Raw genomic sequence first — 10,202 nt, forward strand, 5'->3', positions numbered from 1 at the left:
TGCCCCACTGTAAATTTTCACCGAAAATTTCGGTAAATCTCTCAGGTATCTTAATTTAATTTAGAGGAAATATGTTTCTTCTAATAGTGTAACTTCCCCTAGCTCTCATATACCTTATTATAGGATTTTCAAATTGGGTCAAATTGTGTGTTATCTTAATAAAAATATATCAATAAATTGCGAGAGTACAAAATGTTCGGTTGCACCCGTTCCATACTTGTTTTATAATGCAGTCATTTGCTTAAGCGAAGACAAGGACTAATTTTGAATGCAGTTATGTGAGCAATTGTGCTTACAACATGAGTGCATTGGAAATTCTTACATGCAATTATTTTTTTTTTGCCAACAACATACAAAGGGGGTAGTAAGGATCACAGAAGAGCAGTATAATATACAGCAATAAATTGCACCTTGCAACAAGTGCAATTTGAGGCAATTGATAGCGGCATCAAATGGTAATACAAGTGAACACCTCTTCACTGAGCGCCAGTCTCGACATTTTAGAGTCTTATATGTGGATGTATGTATGTATGTATAACAAATAACTCGTTTTCCACACAAAATAATCGAATCGATAACACACAGCTGCTGATACGAACTCTTTCGGTTTAAAAGCACATAATCGCTTGTTATTTTTTTATTTTTTTTTTTCAAACAATGCAATTAATCGCACTCTGTATATGTTAAGTATGTATGTATATGGAAGCAAAGTATAAATGTCAAGTGTATTACAACCCCAACGCAGTAGTTTTTCCGCATTAATATTTGTAATTTATGTATCGCAAGAAAAAGTAATGTGGAAACCAGTTCAATGTATATTGCAGCTGCCCAACTGAGTTGTTGTCTTTGAGTACCGCTACAGAATGCGCAAATCGCAAGTCAATGTACTGCGCACCAACAGTATTCTCAATTAAACTCACCTCAGACGTGCGCATCGTTAGCATTGCCAAGGATCCGCTTAACTCAAGGATAATAAACATAATTACCTTATGTCTTATCATGAGGCGATGGTACGTGTTCAACGAGCCAGCCAACCTTGTATAAACATTTAGAATTTTTAATCAGCCTGCAAGTCTTCGTGATAATTGGGCGGAAGGGTGTCAGTTGGAAACACACATTTCCTGCACAAGAAAATTATAATGCAAATTATTGGAAGTAAATGCAAGGGTTCGTACCTATGCATGTAATACATATATATATAAGAGGGAATGTGCACGTAATTACAGAAGAAAATGTTGAAAAATTTGCAGAAATGACATTTGTTCGTATGTATTTACTTTAACAGGTATTTACCTACTCAATACATACAAACACTAACTAAACGAAGAATGGGGTTGTTTCAAACAAAATATCACTTTTAAGTTAGTATGATTGTAAAAAGCGACTAATTATAAAATATGGTCATAAATTCTAAGCAAGTACATAAATATAAAGATATACAGTAGTGGTCACAGCATATGCAACTAATATTAATTTGATTGTTTGAGACCTTCCCCAAGGCGTACAGTATATATTATATGTATAAAAGCTTGGTAGATCTCCTGAATCTCCTGGGAGTGTTCAAAAGCGTCAATTGATATGAGTGTATGTCTGGAACCAAATTTTTATTCAACTGATATTTTACTGGAATACGATGCTCTCAGTTGGTATAATCAATTATGATTCGTGTTCTGAATGGAAATACGAAATTGTACTGAATTATCTTAAAACAGGCACTCTGTTAAATAATATATGTTAAAATACTAATTCACGTCAAAATTAAGCAACCAAGTTAATTTAGAATTTCTCAATCCATTTGTACTGTGATAACGTGTTTGTATCTAGAAAATCTTAATAACTTATTATGCTCTTATTTTTCCTCGCTTCCCCACGCTCTGCACTAATTATTGCTATGCTCATACTTACACTCAGCGCTTAGACTTAAATGAGCAATAAAAATTATAGTAAAAACGAAAACCATTCACTGATAATATGCAAAATAGCAGATAAAAGGCAGCAGTGAAATTCATGTACCATACATACAAATAAACAACTTCTAAGAAAATATTAAGCAATGTAATTTCTTTGATTTATTACCGCAACGAACAAGAAAAAGGCGAAGGTAAGTAAAGTAAAATTAAAAAAAAAAATTGCGGTACAAACAATTGAGTGCTGAATGGGCGTTATCGCGAAAAAGTAGACGGTAAGGGGGCCAAGCAGTCAGCCATTACGATTTGGAGCACACAAACCTCACACACATACATATGTACATATACATAAATATGTAAATTCCAACTCTGAAGGCCGAATTCCCAAACACACATCAATCTGGGCACTTTTATGAATATAATAACAAATCAGTGGTTGAAAAGCAAAGGAACCTTCTCAACCTACTCAAAGCATTCATTGGTTGCCCACAAACGACAACAGCAACAACAAAGTGAAATGTTAACAAAGCACAAAAACAATAAAAAACAAAAATGAATTACGACAAGGAAAATGGCGCACATGTTGTTGCTGATCTTGGACGCTTGATAAGCGTTGCATTTATAAATCTGCACAACAACAAAACATATAATAAACGTTAAAGAATCAGTGTATACATATAATAATGCTTGTGGTTATGTATTTGTGAAACAACAAAATGCACTCAACAAAAGCACTGTCACAACGTCGGGTAGTTAGAATAAAACTATGGCGACAACGAAACGTTTACTATTCGTAATTACACAGAATACACTTATGTACTATATACATATGTATCTGTGTATCTGTATATACGCGTTTTTAAGGGGTTTAAAAAGAACTCACTATAAATATGAAATATTAAATATAGTAGTAATCAAGTGAGATCTAAGCCGATGCATAATCTGTATGAATTCAACTGGATAACTTTGGCGTTGCTTTCACATGTAAAAGTTTTGACAAGCAGAAAAGTGACCAATCGAATACAGCTATTATTAAATTAAGAATAAGAATAATGATTTTAAAATTTTTAGGAATTTGGCCAACTAGAAAAAATAGTTTCCTTTCTTTCTAGTTCGAAATGTCTAACATCCGAAATTAAAAATGGCATTGAACACATTTTACAGTACATTAACAGTTAATTGCTGTTTGCGTGCATTTACCTATTTTGTTGTTTTGTTAATTACGGTGCAAAGTGTTATCTGCTGTTGTTAGCTTCAACTATGATTAATATATTTTTTTTTATTATCGCAAACCTCTTCTTTGTTTGTTGTAGTTTTTTTTTGTTATACTTTATTTTATTTTTTATTAATTATACTCTCGCACAAAGTTGCTAAAGAGAGTATAATAATTTTGTTCACATAACGGTTGCTTGTAAGTCTTAAAACAAAACGAGTTAGATATAAGTTTATATATACCAAAGTGATCATGGAGTAAAGTTCCAATCCGGATGTCTGTCTGTCTGTCCATAACTTAGCCATAAATTAAGCTATGAAAGTGAAATTTGGTACAAATGATTGTTCTAGGAAGAGGCATATTTTGATGTTATTTTTTTTTTTGGGAAAGTAGGCGTGACCCCGCCCCCTACTAAATTTTTTTGTACATATCTCGTAAACTACTAAAGCTATGTCAACGAAACTTTCAGGAGTCGTTTTCTTCAGGTATTTCCTTATACAGTCCAAAAATGGAGGAAATCGGATTATAACCACGCCCACCTCCCATACAAAGGTTATGTTGAAAACTAATGAAAATTCTTTAATTTAACCAGAAACCTTAAATGTCATTATAAAAATGGTACAGAAGAGCTGCACTCAAAATGGTATACACAATTTTAAATGGGAGTGGTTCCGCCCACTTATGGTTCAAAAACCATATCTCCGAATGTAATTGACCAATTTCAACGAAATTCGGTTTATAATATCTTCTTGGCTTCCCAATGATAAGTTATTAAAATATTCCAAATCGGTTCACAACCCCATATATCGAATATGAGGACTTTAGAGCTTCGAATAAATTTTTTACCGATATTTGGAAGAAATTCAGAGGGAATATTTTTCTTCTAATAATATGTCTCCGTGATAGAAATGAGGGAAATCGGGTTATAACTTCCCCTAGTTCTCATATACCTAATATTAAGGTTTTGAAACTTTCAATGGATTTTATGCTATATACATATATGCCGAATATGTGAGTCAAATTGTGTGTTATATTAATAAAATTAAATAAATAAATTGCGAGAGTATAAAATGTTCGATTACACCTGAACTTAGCCCTTCCTTACTTGTTTTATTTGTTTTTTTTTTTTAATTTTATGTACCGATGATCCGAAAATATTCACTAAAAATATTGCATATTCATATATTAATGAGCGATTTATATCAATTTATAATCTCTTGATACATATCGATATCACTAAAATGTCACTACTTTCCACTGGAAAGCTGCGAAGAAAAAAATTCAACCATCATTAAAATTTTTTTTTTCTAAAACCCTTTTTTACATAAAAAAGAGTACGCAAAGGTTTGACAACATCTTGCTAGTACTTTATTTACCTCCGTTATAATAACATATGAAGGACCGAAACCTCGACTCAATCAAACTGCCCGACTATAGCAATCGCTGTTTAATTATTAGCTTAAAATTTAAGATGGTCTAATATATTTAGCATCCAATGACAGATAAAATCAGTAAACACAATATAATTAAGTATTAGGTATGAAAAATCAATACAACAGCAAGAGCAAACAACAAATTAAATATAATAACAATAATAATACTAATAATAAGTGGAAAGTATTCTAGTGTACAATGAAATGAAAATGTGTATTTAACAGCATTGCGTGTCAATGCAAAACAACAGTGGAGAAACACGACAGGCGTCGGTACAAGCGAATTTGCGCTTACCATGAAGCATAAATCTAGGCGCAAAAACAAGGAATCAACTCATACAATGTATGCAAACGCGTCCGAGACACGCCGATGCCGTTGTTAGTGGAAAATCGAATGCAACCGTTGCACACACATAGACTTGCAGACCCAAAAGGCTAAGGGTGCGATTGCATAAGACGGCGACAGTTAATCAGCACCATGAAATGCAATTTAGGCGCAACAACAAAAACAATGTATGTTAATATGCAGTTGAAGCGCAAACGAAAAATAAAACACAAAAACAAAAACTAATTGAGCTGAATAAAACTGAGCTGGCTACAGGTGCTGCGTTGCAGCAGTGTGGCGCAGTAAAGCGCTTTGCTATGAAATGCCAACCATAATTAAGCCATAAATTATGTTTTTATGATTTTTAGCAATGTTATGAATTTGTGTTAGCATATTATTGGCAAAAGTACCACAACGCAACGTGCTATTCGCTAATAATGCCGCCATAATGCGAACAGGAGCGCTAGGAAGTAACTACATGTCTGGTGAAAATACCAATGTGTGAATGGGAGAATGTGTGAGTGAATGTTCTTTTCTTGTATGTAAAGTTTTTTAGCTTAGGCTATAGCGTTGTTGTCATATATCCGTAGGAATTTATTTCAAAAATTTGTCAACCTACGATGTTTTCATATGCATAGATTAAATAAAATATTGAACAATATTATTGAACAACAAAATTATTAAAAACTTACATGCAACCAACGTAAACATGATGTTGATGATTTTCTATGATAAAATAGAATTTTTTTTTTGGAATACCTTATAAAAAGTAGGTTTTATACACCTTTTGAGCAAACCTCGTATCCACAAAATAAAAATCGTATGAAGAATGGCCAATGGTTCTTTGATGCTCATGCTTAGCTACAACTTATTTTCCACAAACGTCACTTGACCGGCACCACACTGTGCTACCAAATGTTGACCACGTCAGTCTCAGTGCCACAATTCCTATGCGTGTTCGCAAGTTTGTTTGCCACTTTTGCATTATATTTTTCTTATTGTATGTGGTATTTGCCGGGCGCACTCATGCGCAGTGCATTAGTGTTGCTCCATAAATGTCAGACGCATATAAATTTAACGCTTTAACATTATTCGCTATGCCACAAAGAAAAACACACAAAAAAAATGCAATGAAATAGCAAAAACAATTAAGGCTAACAAGTATCGCAAAGGCAGTCAGTGAATTAACTGCAACCGACGGCGACAATAAATTTTAAATTATGCGCGAATAATCAAATGCTGGATAATTGCTTAGATATGAAAATTTGATTTTCAAAATATTAATATTTTTTTGGAAAGCGTAGCAAGTGTACTGTACCTAGAAAACTAAAAAAATATATTTTTAATAGGACTGAGACCATAAATAAACGAATAATCTTATATTAAGAGAAAACTTCAGAATCGACTGCACCTTTAAGCAAATTTTAAACTACTTCACAACGTTGCCCGACAAACCGTTGGTCCTACAAATTGAAGCTTGATCAACTGGAATATAATATTCAATGTTCAGAGCTTCACTGAAATTTGAAGCTACAGGTACAGTTCTTCCTCTCTCAAAAAGATTATTAATAATGCTTATTAACTCCAAATCTAATTTGAATTTCACTATCATATCCAAGTCCAGAACATTTCTTCCAGGCACAGCTTAAAATGACTCGTATATAAATTTAACCGAACACTAGTTGGAGAAATCAACAAACTTGCTCAGTTTTGAGGTGGGTGAGAGAACGAAATGTACTGCGGATTATGGTACTTTAATCTTATCAATGGAAAATATTAAGGAGCCTTAGAAAGCTATTAATACTAATTCGAAACACAGAGGAAAGATCAGTGTAAAGCCATTTCTTCAGATTTTTTTGTTTTTTACATGTTTTTTATTTCCTGTTTTTTAGTTTTTCTGATCCATTCATAAGAAAATGTCTGGTATCACAAATGACAACGCTCTAAATTGTCCAAGTGAGATCTTCCTGCATATGCAGAGATCTGCCTACTAGCCTAACCTAAACTTTTTCTATTTTCTCACCTTTTTCATACCCAATTTTTCAACACGGATATTTTGTAAAAATATTTACATTTCTAATTCCATAAATGTCTATATTTTCTTTCATTGGCTCTACCGCAGTCGTGGTGATAATTTCTTGTGCTCTTTTTTCCAAATGCAAAACAAACCTAACCTATAACCTGCACTAACCACATTTGCATCGCATGCTCCCCTGCCCTGCCGACAATGGCCAATTTTCGTATCATGTTTGCACGAGTGATGGCCTTGCACAGCCTATCAATTAGCATAATCGTATTTAGCAGAAAAACTCGAGGAAAAATAATAGCAACAATTACAGCCAAATTTGCAAACGAGTATAAAATTGCGCTCTCAGTTGTTTTTTTTTTTAATTCATATTTAGGACAAACGAAAATAACACGAACTATGTATATCAAGTAAAACAAAAGGGTTAGGGTGAAATGTGTAAGCATGCGCGCCACTTTAGACGCCTTAAGCACAAGTCAGGCTCATGTCCTGCTGAAATTAATTAGTATGGAAATTATCAAAATGATCACCCTGTTTACCTTCTCTGGGCATTATATGACTAAATTTGATAAATATATACATATGCAGATGCACTTTGATCGCCGAGCGATTGCAGCTTTTATAAATATGTACATCCGAAATTAGCGAACTCAGTCATGGCTCGTAATTCAAACACTAAAGGCGTCATTAATTTTAAAATATGCCCGGAATACTTAGCTACCGCGGAACACACCAAATAGTTTATAGTTTTATATATATGTATATGTATGTACTCCTTTATATGTATATTATAATCTTCATCAAACACTCTCAGAGATAACGGTGATGATAGTCTTCTCAGTTTCAACTAGAGAAGAAAGTTTAGTAAGGACAGGACTTTGTTTTACATTATGGGTACCAAACATTACATTAGTTTATGTATTGAGACTAATTTTCTCATTAGAGATTCCAGAATTATTTATATGCTTCTATAAATATTTAACAGTTTTCTTTGAAATCAACCAACACTTGCAAGTTCTTTATATTCTACTTCAAATTCATCTAGGTTAGAGCAACAAACTGCTTAATCTGTTTGTCAGCTTTAGGAGAGAAAAGTCCTACATTCTTTAAAACGTTCTATAAAGAAGTATATAACAAATCAGAACAGTCTTATTATTCGCCAGAAGACGGTGGACACTGCTCGCAGCAAACTAAACTTAGCTCCAATGCTAAGCTGAATATTCAAACCAAAAAGTACCTGAGCATGTGAAGAAAGGCATATATGCAAAGGAGAAAATGAGTCTTACAATTGTTGACAATATTTCCCACGTTTGCCAAATCAATACTTTTTATCGTTAAATGAAATATGAAAGCTGGCAAAGAGACAAGTAAATAAAGATAAAAAAATGTGGATTTTAAAAGAACAAAGATTATTCAATTTAATAAAGAAAAAACAACAAAACAAAAATACATAGTAACCAAAAAGTATACATACATTACATATCACAACAGAAATGGGCACATTCAAGAACAGTAGTCAAAGCGCACAACAAGTCTTTACCAAAGAAACAGCAACACTAGCAACAACAACAACAGTGTCAATCGTGGTATAGAACGACAAAGTACCCTTTGCACTGCGACTAGCAGTGGCATGAAGATGATATCAGCCTATTTGTGGGATGCGCGAATATGTGTTTTAATTTGAACTGACATGAGGACCGCGAACCCACCAGATACATACATATGTATATAGATATATGCAAGTGTATGTATGTATGTCACAGCGTAAGGTCCGAAAGTTAAATATCAATACAAAAAAACAACATTATAACACTTCCAGCAGGCAAAACGTTCACACTAATATGATAATACAGAAGCTGCTGAATGCCGGAGTAGACAGTTTGTCTATAAAAATTAACAGCGAAATTGTCAATTGTGGTGTTGTATGGTGACATAAGAAGGCACTACTGTAGATTACTAGCTTTATGATTAATAGTCTTTATGAAAAATTAGGGATTTCGTTCGTGAATACCTTTCGGATTTTTCAATAGTGCGGATAAAACGAGGATTTCATTTCCGAAATGTAAAAATATTTGTTTTTTAGGTTAGGTAGTTCTAAAGATAGATGAAACCTCACAAATTCGTCTCTCCTCGTTTAACAATAAATCCATTCGTAGTTCGTAAAATTAATTATTAGTTTTTACTCTATTCCAGGTACATAGTTCATCCCTCGGTGCGTTTCGACCAAACCTTCGTTCCATTGTGCCCAATTTACTCCAATATTTTCGAAATTATTTTATTTTCAAAGGATCACTTGTTGTTGCAAAAGAAAAAAATTGCGATTATGGAGTTAGTCAGAAATCATTCTCCTATTTGTGAACTCCATTAAAATTGTTTCATTTTGGTTGCGCCGAATCACGGCCACATTTCTCAGCTTGTTTATTCAGCCGACCAATCCAGAAGTAGGGTGTACGAAGAAATGCAAAAGTTGCATAAAGCCAATTAAATTAAGAAATCTGATGCAACAACGACAACGACGATTCTTGTTCCTGCCGTAAGTCGCAAGTTCTTGCTACTGTTTCTTTTCCATTTTTTTGTGCTTGGTGCTTGTAAGTAGAAGGACCTGTTTGTAAAGTCCAAGCAATGACAGCATGAATCAGCAAACGCTCTATGCCACTGCTGTGATGAGTCGTATTTATCGCACAAATACATACATACCTACTTTCCTATATCTGTGTGTGTGAGTAGACACTGTAGTGTCGTGGCAATTGGCATTTTTGCGCAATAAACATTGGACCACGTTATTTAACATAAATCGCACGGCTACCAAAATACGTGGCTGCCTCCAGCATTAACTTCGAGCACGCCGACTAGCCGCAGGCACCCGAATGGCTGGCAAAACTCAAACCCAAATGAGTAGTTGCATTAGGAAAACACCAGAATTGCAGTTGCTGCAAGTGCACTGCAGCACAAAGTTGTTGCTTTTGTTGTATTTTATTTGTTAAAATCAATTTCATTCAGTAAAACCGAGAGTTTGGGCTGATTAAACTTGCTGGCTGGTTTTGCAGCCATACGAGGCCATACAAGAGTTCGTTTCTGCGTTTGTTCAGTGCTACCGGTGTATATGTGTGTGTATGTGCGCCTTTCCATGTGACAAACGATCGCATCGCTCAAGCCAGTATTTGCTGCCGCGCAACCCCACCACTACAGCTACTTGGTAGATCACGACCGAATCGACAGAAATCCAGAAATCCACCAGAAGTAAGCTAATAAAGTTTGCACCATTTCCAGAAAGCATCCCAACAACAGTTAATAGCAA

Source organism: Zeugodacus cucurbitae, chromosome 2 (genome assembly GCF_028554725.1).
Source record: "Zeugodacus cucurbitae isolate PBARC_wt_2022May chromosome 2, idZeuCucr1.2, whole genome shotgun sequence".
Taxonomy (NCBI): Eukaryota; Metazoa; Arthropoda; class Insecta; order Diptera; family Tephritidae; genus Zeugodacus; species Zeugodacus cucurbitae.